Source organism: Aedes albopictus, chromosome 2 (genome assembly GCF_035046485.1).
Source record: "Aedes albopictus strain Foshan chromosome 2, AalbF5, whole genome shotgun sequence".
Classification (NCBI taxonomy): domain Eukaryota; kingdom Metazoa; phylum Arthropoda; class Insecta; order Diptera; family Culicidae; genus Aedes; species Aedes albopictus.
The window spans coordinates 284,361,200-284,375,332 of NC_085137.1; the positions used below are offsets into that span (position 1 = coordinate 284,361,200).

A 14,133-nucleotide genomic window follows, 5' to 3' on the forward strand; every position below is an offset into this window, starting at 1 on the left:
CCAGTGACTTCCAATTCCTCACCATTGGCGGTCCGCAGACTCACCTCGGACGGAAAAAGTTTTAATCCACATTTTCTTATCAAATTCAGAGCACCGATCCCAAGGATGCTCAGATGGGCTCCGCTATCCAAAAGACCAACCATAGGCGTTTCGAAAACGGAGACTTTCACAAACGGTCTGTCGTCATTGGCTAAGTTGATTATCGTTTCGTACGTTTGAAAATTGTGTGAATGGACATATTCGGTAGGAGAAACTTTGTCTAATCCAAAGTTTAGCAAAGCCTCTCTGACTTCGGCAACAGAGTTGAGGGACTTTATTGTCGGTCGAACTGTCTGCCCTCGGGAACAGTTTTCGACGCGTTTTTTGCACACCATGGACACGAGGCTGTGTCCACGTTGAGGAATCCACATTTTTGACAATATTTGTGCTTCGGTCTGTCGCAGTCGCGAGCATGGTGACCTTGAAGACGACAATTGAAGCAATGCCCGTCCTTGAGGGGTTTATATTTATCGACAAGCATCTGTAGAACATCTTGTTGTTCGTTCGGCCGGACAGGACTTTTGGACTTTCGCGGCCGTGAATCGTTTTCATCTTCAGAACCGCGACGATCTCTCGACGAATTGTGGAACGTACGCGATCTCTGTTTTTCTTCTGACTTGGCCTTCGGTTTCGGCTTCGTTCCTGTATTAATCTCGTTAACTTGCGATGGTTTACCACGTGTATTCGCGTCATTGGAGGATGTTTGGTATTTGTACCAATACGTCGCATCCAACCTTCTACCAAACTTCTTAAGATCGGCCAGATTGTCAATTTCCGACGAAACAACGTGGCCTTTGTAATCCGCTCTCATGTTGCGAAACACGATTTCGAATTTTCGACGCTCGGTCATCGGTTTGGTCAACGAGTTGAAAATCTTTTGCAACTCGATGAAATAATCTTGAAAGGTTTCGCGTGGACCTTGTTTTCTCGCGATCGCGCGTATTTCCGACGTATGGTCGTGATCGGGGCTTAAGAACTCGCGCTTAAGCTCCTCCTTGAGTTCTTCCCAAGACGTAAAATCTTCGTTTTCAAAACCGGTCATAAACCAAGTTTTGGCGGCTCCACTGAAAAGGTGGATGGCCGATCGGAACAAGTCTTTCGGTGACATGTCCTCGGATTTCGCGTAGAATTCAACTTCTTTCAGAAACTTCATCAAGTTTTGACCGTTATCCGCGCCGTCGTACTTAAGTCTCCAGTCCGACACTGGACGATTTCGCGGTTTGCTTTCGCGTTTCTTTTCGCGGACCGGTTTCGGAGGCTCATCCGATGGCCATCCGGATTCTGTACCGGACGAATCTTTGGATTCAGAACTCGTACTTCTGACCCTCTGTCTAACGCGACGGGACGATTTTCGCGGTTTCGCGTTCGAATAATCTACCTGTCCGGGTCCGAATGGACCATTCAATTGATTAGAAAAATTACCTATAGAACCAGCTCCCAACATCTGTTGAGTGGCCCACATTTGCATCTGGGGGTTCCCAAACATCCACGGTGGTATCATCCATGGAAGAAAATTTGTTGCTAAATTTTGACTCGCGACGGGATTGTCGACTGATTTTAAATTTCTTTTGCTAGAACGGTTCGAAGAAACGACTGATTCTATCTCTTCATTTTGCTTGTCACCAGCGTTCTGGTTGACTGAAAGCATTCTCGAAAACGATTGGTTAAGCTGTTCGATTACGTCTCGTTGTCCCGAAAACAACGAAAAGTGTGTATTAAAGGCCCCACGAATACTCGCTATCAACGAGTCTATATCCGCGAGATCCTCTTCTCTGTCCGTGTTATCCGGCAACCGCTTCGCACGTGCGAAGTAATGTACGAGTCGCGTTTTGAGGCTTTCTCGAATTCCCTCAAACTTCGATTTATTGACTAAAAAATCCTTAATCTGTTTTAATCTCGTATCGATAATTTTGATTTCATCATCTACCGTGGTGTTCAACCGTTCGAACTCTAGATCGCGATTCGCTCCCTTCTCCTCTTTCAACCGATCTTTCAAACGTCTCATCAGTGCCGCGCGCGTCTCGGTTTCGGTGAATGGAAGCCCTCGAATTTTCAATTCATATTCAATCTCCTCACGATCGAGGTGATGAATCGACAAACCGGTGTATAACAAATCAAATTCCACATCCATCTTGGATGTGAATGAAATTCAACAGTTCTCAAACACTCTTTCTCCTTCGTTTGGAGGACGAAGATAAATTTCAAAACGGCAAGTCGTTTTTACCGCCCCTACCGGGAACGAAAACGATTCAAATTCAAATTTTTGTTGGGCGCCAATTGTTACTCGCCAGCTCAGGGTTAAAGGGATCACAGGGTCGTTTATCGGCTTGTACACGCAACACACACACAGCTGAAAGGTACTCACCATAAGCAGAAACTGCTCGAATTGAACCACTGCCCACTGACTTCACCTTTCGTCGATTAAACGGAAGTTAACCAAAATGTTCAACACCGAGAAATTTCAAATTCAAAATAAGTTTTGGAAATCCGAAAGTGGAAGCAATTTGGTTCCTTTCTGAACCCGACAAAGCGGAGATACGAAAAGGAGTGGAAATATCAATCACCAGGGCTATGCTCTTTGAACAAATAGCTACTGAGGCCAAATTTTCATAATAGTGTTACAATTTATTAATGACGTCATGCGGGGTACTTGCGTGTTTCGGCATTCGGATCGCGATCCTGACAGGGCTGGTGGCGGTTACGGTGACATGCGGGGCTTGGAGGGTATGACTTCGGGCTGGCCGGCCGGTTGCCGACGTTCACAACGCTCGGCGGTAACGGACCGATGGATGGTTGCTTTGGCCGCTGGATGGTGATCAACGGCGATTACTTTCTCGCTGCGGGGCCGGCTTTCCGGCGTAGGGGCCGCAGATGGTGTTCGGGTACCGGATTCACCACTAGGAACCGGTCACGTGCAGGGTTGGCGACACAGGTGGTAGCAGAGAACTACAATGGAAGTTTGGTGGCTTGGAAGATGGCGACGGTGGCATTCGACGGCCACCAGGGCTGGTATCGATTTTTCCCCAACAGCAAAAGGGCGAATGGTGCTGTTCTCGACCTGGATGCGCTTAGGTCCTGTCCACTTCCGAGTCCACTGTCTCCACTTTCGTTCCTTCCGGTTCGTCGTCTGCCAAGAAACTGCACAAAAGACAGAAAAAGGCCCGCTTTGTGGACCTTTTTCTTCTTCTAAAACCTTCACGTTGGCAGTTTTCACTTCTTATACGGTTTTTTTGGCAAAATCTTAGCATACACTTTTAACACTACTAACTGCTTTTGATTCTTACTAACAAAACTAATTGTTCTAACAACAATTGTCACAAACTTTTGTGTTAAAACAATTTACTCGATTATCGCGCACTTCTATAACTTTCGAGATTTCCAGGGAAAAGAGATTTTTTCCTGGTCGCGAAGACCTTTTTATCAAAATTGAAAATTCTCGAGGGAGCCGAAGTTCTGCCGAGAATCGTTCGTGAATAAAATTTACGAACGATTTTTGACATTTATGCTCCTAACATGGTGGTTTGCCATAATCGCCTTGGGGTTCCATCTACGAGCAAGTAGTACAAATCCGGGCGGGATTTATGCGTTACCCCGTCACGGAGAGTAGTTTACAATGCTCAAAAAGTACACATACAAACTGAAGGTGTGTTGTGAGTGGAGCAGCGATCACTACACACATCAAGCCACTGTGTGCAGCCACTGACCCATTTAGTGTTAGTAGGAGGTCTATTTGTTTAAAGGGCGTGTTATTCTTTTGGGAAGAGGGAATATCAAATTGCGGTGGAGCCGACAAATAATAATTGTAACCGCTGGTTACAAGTGCTAACTCATAGCTGATCTCCTCTTCAGTGAGGTGATTGAAATCCATCATTAGCAAGAGTCAACAAACCAAATTTTTTAGTATTCAAAGTCAAACCATATAAATAAAACTAAAAGCTCAGCAAAACACAAAGTGGCATAAGGTGTGTGGGTAATTTTGTTGGGCGCCAATGTTATGAAATTTCAGTCTCGCGGGGAACAATTCGCTAGACCACCCGAGAAAGCTCAATACGGGAAATTTCGCACCCACAAATCACAAAAACTATCCTCATATATCGTTACATTGCTTTTATTATACGCCGGTCCATATTGACCTAATCACCCCTAATGTCCCTATCTATCTCTCTGTACGACTTACAACTACAAATACATGTTTGTTTACTTGGTACTCACGGGCCCGTGGAACTCACGCTAACAGCACTGCACTGCGTCTCGCTCTGACTCGCCTCGCTCCGATGGACTGCAGCGTCGCGATGTGGAATCACCACTCCAATCTCACCGCCGCCGGCGCCGTGCTTCTCACTTCTCTCGCTGTCAGGTGTCACCGACGGATGCACACCGACGCCTCTTCTCACTGCTTTCCTCGACACTAGTTTCTAACGAGAGCACAATCTTCGCCGCCTGGCACACTATTCACGATCGTGGCGAGAGCACCGTGGCGTTTCACCAACACAAGCGACCTTTCACCACCGTCTCACGTTCGCGCACTGGACACCCTCTCGACCGAATGGATGAGCTCTTCGCCTTTTGCTCTGTGGGCTCTTCTCTCACGGCGTCGCCCCCTTCCTCAACCCTACGGGCTCTTCTCAACGCCGTCGGCCCTCACGTCAACAAGGTGGGCTTTTCTTCACGCTCTTCCGCGCACTGTGGGCTTTTCTTCACGCCGTCGCCCTGCTTAGGTGGTCTCCGCCGAATGATACGCACAAACCCGGTCGATTCAAAGAACGCACTGGTAGACAAACTGTTCTGCTCTGCGCGACCGAGAGCGTCACTACCACCAGACTGGAGTATCGCTTGACGTGTGTTATGTGATGGTGAGGCCCGGTGGACTTCTCCCGGCAGTGATCGTATGCACACACTTGCTCCGGTGCGATCTCGGCCAGCTCGCCGATGGCAAGATGCACTGTGAAAAATGAACAACGCAAAAGAGCCCCGTCAGAGGGGCTCTTCGGAGGGTCTTTCGGATGGATTTAGACCTTTCGTATCTGCACGTGTCTTCCCACGTGGATAGTTGAATTTGCCTTTCAGTGCGACCTGAATAATTGCTGCGATGAACAATTGATTCTGCAATCAATTCCGCACGTGTTCACGCACTTGGACGGTCGTCGTGTGGCTACGGGTCTGTTGCAAGAAAATGGTCCAATCTGTTTCCGATCCGCTTGCGTTGCTGACGGGAACGTCTGTGTTGAGCCGATGGGTGGATACTCAGCTCTCCAGATGCAACCGCTCCCGTCCACGAAGTGCTATCGAATCCCAGCCAAGTTAGCGTGTGATCGTTCTTCCTGCTGTTGTTTCTATAGTTGGCTATAGTGTTCCAGTGCGTTTTGGGTTTCCTGCTATATTTGCGTTTTCTGAAGCGTCGAGCGAGGGGTATTGCTGTTTGGCGAGTCGAGACTTGTGCACGCTTGGCTTATTCTACTTAGAGATATTCTATAGGTTTCATACTAGTTGCATCGCTAAGGTTTATTTTTGCCTGATTAAACCTTTATCACACCTAATAATAAGCTAACGTAACACTCTAAGGATGAATCCTGTATGATGGTCATGTCCTGAATTTGTTTTGGGAAGGAGCCATATGAGCCGAACTATTGACAAGTATGATTTCTATAGAAAATGTCGATTTTTGATCCTGGAAGCTCAGAGTTACAGATCCATGGCATAAATTTCCGACATCAGGACTCACCAGCAGGACTCTAAGGACGAATCCTGTATGATGGTCATGTCCTGAATTTGTTTTGGAAAGGAGCCATATGAGCCGAAATTACGACAAATATGATTTCTATAGAAAATGTCGATTTTTGATCCCGGAAGCTCAGAGTTACAGATCCGTGGCATAAGTATCCGACATCAGGACTCATCAGCAGGACTCTAAGGATGAATCCTGTATGATGGTCATGTCCTGAATTTGTTTTGGGAAGGAGCCATATGAGCCGAACTATTGACAAATATGATTTCTATAGAAAATGTCGATTTTTGATCCTGGAAGCTCAGAGTTACAGATCCGTGGCATAAGTTTCCGACATCAGGACTCACCAGCAGGACTCTAAGGACGAATCCTGTATAATGGTCATGTCCTGAATTTGTTTTGGGAAGGAGCCATATGAGCCGAATGTACGACAAATATGATTTCTATAGAAAATGTCGATTTTTGATCCCGGAAGCTCAGAGTTACAGATCCGTGGCATAAGTTTCCGACATCAGGACTCACCAGCAGGACTCTAAGGACGAATCCTGTATGATGGTCATGTCCTGAATTTGTTTTGGGAAGGAGCCATATGAGCCGAAATTACGACAAATATGATTTCTATAGAAAATGTCGATTTTTGATCCTGGAAGCTCAGAGTTACAGATCCGTGGCATAAGTTTCCGACATCAAGACTCACCAGCAGGACTCTAAGGACGAATCCTGTATGATGGTCATGTCCTGAATTTGTTTTGGGAAGGAGCCATATGAGCCGAAATTACGACAAATATGATTTCTATAGAAAATGTCGATTTTTGATCCTGGAAGCTCAGAGTTACAGATCCGTGGCATAAGTATCCGACATCAGGACTCATCAGCAGGACTCTAAGGATGAATCCTGTATGATGGTCATGTCCTGAATTTGTTTTGGGAAGGAGCCATATGAGCCGAATTATTGACAAGTATGATTTCTATAGAAAATGTCGATTTTTGATCCTGGAAGCTCAGAGTTACAGATCCGTGGCATAAGTTTCCGACATCAAGACTCACCAGCAGGACTCTAAGGACGAATCCTGTATGATGGTCATGTCCTGAATTTGTTTTGGGAAGGAGCCATATGAGCCGAAATTACGACAAATATGATTTCTATAGAAAATGTCGATTTTTGATCCTGGAAGCTCAGAGTTACAGATCCGTGGCATAAGTTTCCGACATCAGGACTCACCAGCAGGACGCTTAGGATGAATCCTGTATGATGGTCATGTCCTGAATTTGTTTTGGGAAGGAGCCATATGAGCCGAACTATTGACAAGTATGATTTCTATAGAAAATGTCGATTTTTGATCCTGGAAGCTCAGAGTTACAGATCCATGGCATAAATTTCCGACATCAGGACTCACCAGCAGGACTCTAAGGACGAATCCTGTATGATGGTCATGTCCTGAATTTGTTTTGGAAAGGAGCCATATGAGCCGAAATTACGACAAATATGATTTCTATAGAAAATGTCGATTTTTGATCCCGGAAGCTCAGAGTTACAGATCCGTGGCATAAGTATCCGACATCAGGACTCATCAGCAGGACTCTAAGGATGAATCCTGTATGATGGTCATGTCCTGAATTTGTTTTGGGAAGGAGCCATATGAGCCGAACTATTGACAAATATGATTTCTATAGAAAATGTCGATTTTTGATCCTGGAAGCTCAGAGTTACAGATCCGTGGCATAAGTTTCCGACATCAGGACTCACCAGCAGGACTCTAAGGACGAATCCTGTATAATGGTCATGTCCTGAATTTGTTTTGGGAAGGAGCCATATGAGCCGAATGTACGACAAATATGATTTCTATAGAAAATGTCGATTTTTGATCCCGGAAGCTCAGAGTTACAGATCCGTGGCATAAGTTTCCGACATCAGGACTCACCAGCAGGACTCTAAGGACGAATCCTGTATGATGGTCATGTCCTGAATTTGTTTTGGGAAGGAGCCATATGAGCCGAAATTACGACAAATATGATTTCTATAGAAAATGTCGATTTTTGATCCTGGAAGCTCAGAGTTACAGATCCGTGGCATAAGTTTCCGACATCAAGACTCACCAGCAGGACTCTAAGGACGAATCCTGTATGATGGTCATGTCCTGAATTTGTTTTGGGAAGGAGCCATATGAGCCGAAATTACGACAAATATGATTTCTATAGAAAATGTCGATTTTTGATCCTGGAAGCTCAGAGTTACAGATCCGTGGCATAAGTATCCGACATCAGGACTCATCAGCAGGACTCTAAGGATGAATCCTGTATGATGGTCATGTCCTGAATTTGTTTTGGGAAGGAGCCATATGAGCCGAATTATTGACAAGTATGATTTCTATAGAAAATGTCGATTTTTGATCCTGGAAGCTCAGAGTTACAGATCCGTGGCATAAGTTTCCGACATCAAGACTCACCAGCAGGACTCTAAGGACGAATCCTGTATGATGGTCATGTCCTGAATTTGTTTTGGGAAGGAGCCATATGAGCCGAAATTACGACAAATATGATTTCTATAGAAAATGTCGATTTTTGATCCTGGAAGCTCAGAGTTACAGATCCGTGGCATAAGTTTCCGACATCAGGACTCACCAGCAGGACGCTTAGGATGAATCCTGTATGATGGTCATGTCCTGAATTTGTTTTGGGAAGGAGCCATATGAGCCGAACTATTGACAAGTATGATTTCTATAGAAAATGTCGATTTTTGATCCTGGAAGCTCAGAGTTACAGATCCATGGCATAAATTTCCGACATCAGGACTCACCAGCAGGACTCTAAGGACGAATCCTGTATGATGGTCATGTCCTGAATTTGTTTTGGAAAGGAGCCATATGAGCCGAAATTACGACAAATATGATTTCTATAGAAAATGTCGATTTTTGATCCCGGAAGCTCAGAGTTACAGATCCGTGGCATAAGTATCCGACATCAGGACTCATCAGCAGGACTCTAAGGATGAATCCTGTATGATGGTCATGTCCTGAATTTGTTTTGGGAAGGAGCCATATGAGCCGAACTATTGACAAATATGATTTCTATAGAAAATGTCGATTTTTGATCCTGGAAGCTCAGAGTTACAGATCCGTGGCATAAGTTTCCGACATCAGGACTCACCAGCAGGACTCTAAGGACGAATCCTGTATAATGGTCATGTCCTGAATTTGTTTTGGGAAGGAGCCATATGAGCCGAATGTACGACAAATATGATTTCTATAGAAAATGTCGATTTTTGATCCCGGAAGCTCAGAGTTACAGATCCGTGGCATAAGTTTCCGACATCAGGACTCACCAGCAGGACTCTAAGGACGAATCCTGTATGATGGTCATGTCCTGAATTTGTTTTGGGAAGGAGCCATATGAGCCGAAATTACGACAAATATGATTTCTATAGAAAATGTCGATTTTTGATCCTGGAAGCTCAGAGTTACAGATCCGTGGCATAAGTTTCCGACATCAAGACTCACCAGCAGGACTCTAAGGACGAATCCTGTATGATGGTCATGTCCTGAATTTGTTTTGGGAAGGAGCCATATGAGCCGAAATTACGACAAATATGATTTCTATAGAAAATGTCGATTTTTGATCCTGGAAGCTCAGAGTTACAGATCCGTGGCATAAGTATCCGACATCAGGACTCATCAGCAGGACTCTAAGGATGAATCCTGTATGATGGTCATGTCCTGAATTTGTTTTGGGAAGGAGCCATATGAGCCGAATTATTGACAAGTATGATTTCTATAGAAAATGTCGATTTTTGATCCTGGAAGCTCAGAGTTACAGATCCGTGGCATAAGTTTCCGACATCAAGACTCACCAGCAGGACTCTAAGGACGAATCCTGTATGATGGTCATGTCCTGAATTTGTTTTGGGAAGGAGCCATATGAGCCGAAATTACGACAAATATGATTTCTATAGAAAATGTCGATTTTTGATCCTGGAAGCTCAGAGTTACAGATCCGTGGCATAAGTTTCCGACATCAGGACTCACCAGCAGGACGCTTAGGATGAATCCTGTATGATGGTCATGTCCTGAATTTGTTTTGGGAAGGAGCCATATGAGCCGAACTATTGACAAGTATGATTTCTATAGAAAATCACACAACGTTGAAAACATGAAAATCCCGAAGTGATGGTTGGCATTCCTTTTTTACCCCATAATCACCGTATAATTTACTTTTATGACGACAAACATATTTTGAAGCTTATATTCTTATTGAAAATAAAATAAATGTAAAATGCATCACAAAAATGGCATTGCATTACTTTTTGTGATTACATAAATTAGTAACCATTGATTAAAAGTCTAGCGACCTCCCTTTTGTCGTTTTGGTTGTCAACCTTTTTTTCTTCTCGAAATCCGTTTGTTTGTATTGTTGCTGGTTGTCGTTAGCTAAATATCAACAGAAAGCCCCCATAATCCCATCGCTTCCAAAATAAAACATTGTTTTCTCTAACCTCGACCAAGCCGCGAGTTTAACGGTTCCCCAAAACTAACATAGTATAAAAGAAAAATCCCCTTTAAAATGTAAAATTTATTTCAAATAAAATTGGTTCCTTTATTCTCAAGCCGCATGAGGCTTCAAATAAAGGATTAAAGCAACATGCGACATATGCTTGAAAAGACTGTGTTGGAAGAAAGTACTATAGATATCATTAAATCTTCTTCGGATCATTATAATGTAGAATGTGGAAAAATCGCGAAGATAGATACGTCGCACAACCATAGTTTTGGAGATACAATTAAACTTCACGTACCCGACCCCCGATAACTCATTTTAAAAATACTGGCATTTCGTCAATTTTCATCCAATTTTTTTAAGTCGCTCTCGATCGATCATAAATTGGTGCTTATTTATTAGGCATTTCAGATTTCAGACTCCCCCCCTCCCCCTTGTACCGCTTTTTGTATGAAAACCAAAAATATTTTGTATGGCTCGTAACGCTAAGCTAGACTCCCCCCTCCCCCTATAGCGTTACGTAATTTGTGTACGATGCCTTACAGTGGCCATGTATTATCCGGAACCATTCGGGAGATATTCCGGGTTGTACTGCGGTCAGGGGGTGGGGAAGGGATCTGTTTTGCCAAATGGCTAAAAGTGATTATTTCGTGTGTGTTATTGTGTTTTAGAGGCCCCCGCGGAACCTGCTCAGGTGTTACGGAGCGGCCATATTAGTTGATACATACTTAAGTCATTTTTTTTTTCTACCCCATTCTTTCGAAATCATGAAGATTGACACGTCGCTCAGCATGTTTTGGTTGCCAACTAGAAATGTCCCCGATGACATCCCTGTGGAACCTGTGCTATATGTTCCGGGTGGCCAAATTAGTTGATACATACTTCAGTCTATCGTTTCTGACTCAGTCATTCGAAATCATGAAGATTGATATGTCGCACGGCATGTTTAGGTTGAAAACCAGAAGTGTCCCCAATGAGGCCCCGCGGAACCTGTCACGGGGACTCGGATGGGCCAACTTCGCCAAAAATTTCGCTGAAAATCGATGGTTCAAACACAACAACACTCGAAATAATCACTTTTAGCCATTTTGACAACCCCCTGACCCCTGCAGAATCCGAAATATCACCGGAATGGTTCCGAATATTTAACGGCCACTTGAGTATAATTAACTCGCACTAATTTATGATTAATTGAGGGCGACTTCAAAAAAATCGGATGAAAATTGACGAAATGCCAGCATTTTGAAAATGAGTTGTCGGGAATCGGGTACGTGAAGGTTTATTAAACCTCAAAACAGGTTCTCCAAGGCTCATGCCGATGGCCACCATAGGGCAAGAGCGGGTTTGAAGGCCTATTTGTGTCCTGTCGGACAGCTACCATCTGTCTGAAGAACATTGCCGAAGACACCAACATTCTATCTAGCAAAGCATTTGATCTACAACTAGATGTCTCTAGCCGTAACGGGACACCATTAGCAAAACACTGTTTTCACGCGAGCGTAACGCTGCGCTCCCAAAACTAAATCAAGAATATTTCCGAAACTATACATTTCTCAGTAAAACTCACTTCGGCAATCTTGTTCACATCAATCCAAAGAAGGAATGTCTAGAAGACTTTATTATTCAAAACCTCATAACAGAGCTGATATACGCATTTCAGTTAGAAAATTTTAAAAAGAAGATTTCTGCGATGGTGTCCCGTTACGAAATGTAACGTGTTATATTATGTAAATTGGAACCAAAACCCCATAGAACAAGTATTGCATCAGGAAGTACATCTAATAAGCTTGTTATAAAACCTGTTAAACCATATGATCATGAACATTGCATTCGATTGCAGACGTCATTTGTTCACGAAAGTTAGTTCCTCGCGGTGTCCCGTTACGCTGGAATGTGTCTGAAGAGCATATCGAGGTATGATAATATTTATGGGGTGATACCTTGATATGTTGTTTAGTTGTTATTTTTTCTGTTCGAGCAACGTTTACAAGTTCTGAACTAAATCTTTCCCAGCATATTCCCCTTTAAGCATCTCAATAATGAACGAGAAGGTAAAATAGCTTACCCAAGCCTTGTCGTTTTAAAGGTAGATAAATAGTTTCCAATTAGACGTGATTTTAAATTGCAGAACTTAACGTGTTTCTCGAAATAAAAGGTACGTGGAACAAAAGGTTTCATAGCGGAGGAAAAAAATAATGCTTGGCACCCTTATGGTCAAATCATTTATCTTAATGGTTATACATTTGTCTTCCTTGCGATCTGAAAAACCCTTTACGAGTGATTGATGTCTTTCCTTCCATCATAGTCTTCTCGGCCATACGTGATCTGAGTGCAGTATTATGAATTTTTATTTGAATTAAAATATTCACTGGACAAAGGACTCAGTACTAGATGACAATTATGCAAATGCTAAAAGAGCAGTAGTTTCATCATTACATGCTTATATGAGCGCTGACAAAGAACGTCGTTCGATGATTCTGGGCCAAGACAGGCGTTCCTATTGGTTGTGATATTTGTATACACCCATAATATGCATGAAGTGTCAGAGTTGACAGTGAATAAATTATATTCTGTCGGTCGAAGCTCTTCCACCACGTCAGTCGACTTTTGTAATCTGGTCTCGAAGGAATAGAGCAGGAAGTCCCAGAGCAAAAGCTTCAGACGATGCGGAATGAAGAATGAATGTGAAAAGCGAGTGTCATGAAGACGATTATAAGAATTGTGTAGTCTACGTGCAGACATGTCACAGTTCAAAGCGTCTCGACTTGCATTCTTCATATTCCTTCCTCATCCGGGCAACAATTTATATTTGTTTTCTATGGGGTTCACACCGAGGTCCTCCTGTGGAAAGTCAAGCTGTAAAACCTCATTCCTATCTCGTTATGGGGTGGGCTGGAGTTGTTTGCGGTGGAAAGCGGATACAGCATTTTCCTTTTTCACAACAACTGGGTAATTGAGGTAAAATGACAGATAGAGCATTTATTTAATATATTTTTATCTTTGGTTAATTTGAATCGTAAAGTGGCTAATATTGACCCTATATTGCATTTCCATAATCACACGAAACTGAAGTCTACCCTTACAATCGATGTTGAAGTTCGACGTTTCCAAAGTAGCTTGGCCAAGCGGCATCTGTCCGTATGTCATATATACGAATGTGTCATTTGGTCTGTCTCTCTTCTTAAGCTTTACCCTCTAATACCCAGTTTTTTTTTTTATTTTGATCTCAATATCATTTTTCGCTATCCTAAATCGATTTAAAGATGTTTTGGAAGATGATTCTTTTTAATTTTCGATTTTGTGAATTTCAATTTTTGATATTTATTTTTGAACATCCCTACACTTTTACATTTTCTTGGCGAACCGATTTTTAAAGATGAAAACATTTTGAGATTTTATAATTATTGTTAAAATATTTAATTTTACTTATTTTTTCATGGAAAGTTTTATTTTCCGTGTAATTTTTAGAAAAACATATTTACTCCCTTAAACTTTTTTACTTTAATAGAATTATTGAGAAAAAATTCAAAATACGTTAATTGTTGTGATTATAAACAAATAAAAACACAATGACATCTGAAAGTGAAAAAAGTCTGGAATTTCGAGACTCTTGGAGAACGAGGAAAAAAGAAAAACTCATTTTATCACGAGAGGAAAAATGTCACAGGAACCATTTATTGGGAATATGGAAAACAAAATTTTGAATTTAAAAGCCATGTGTCGTTTCACCCTTAGCTCCCCTAGAAGAGAACTGAGTCTGCATGAAAATTAATAGACTAGAAAATAATAAATGGAGGGAAGTTTCCCGTCGGAACCAAAACACCGCAAGCAGCAGGGCACGTATGGCTTGTTGGTGCGACTTTTCCTAAGCTCGTGAT

At 42.8% G+C, this 14,133-nt stretch overlaps 1 protein-coding gene across 7 annotated transcripts in view; it reads left to right on the forward strand.

Annotated features, from left to right (window-relative positions):
- The window catches only part of LOC109416502 (uncharacterized), a 168,043-nt gene that overhangs the window by 88,385 nt on the left and 65,525 nt on the right, over positions 1-14,133 (forward strand). The window lies entirely within an intron of this gene.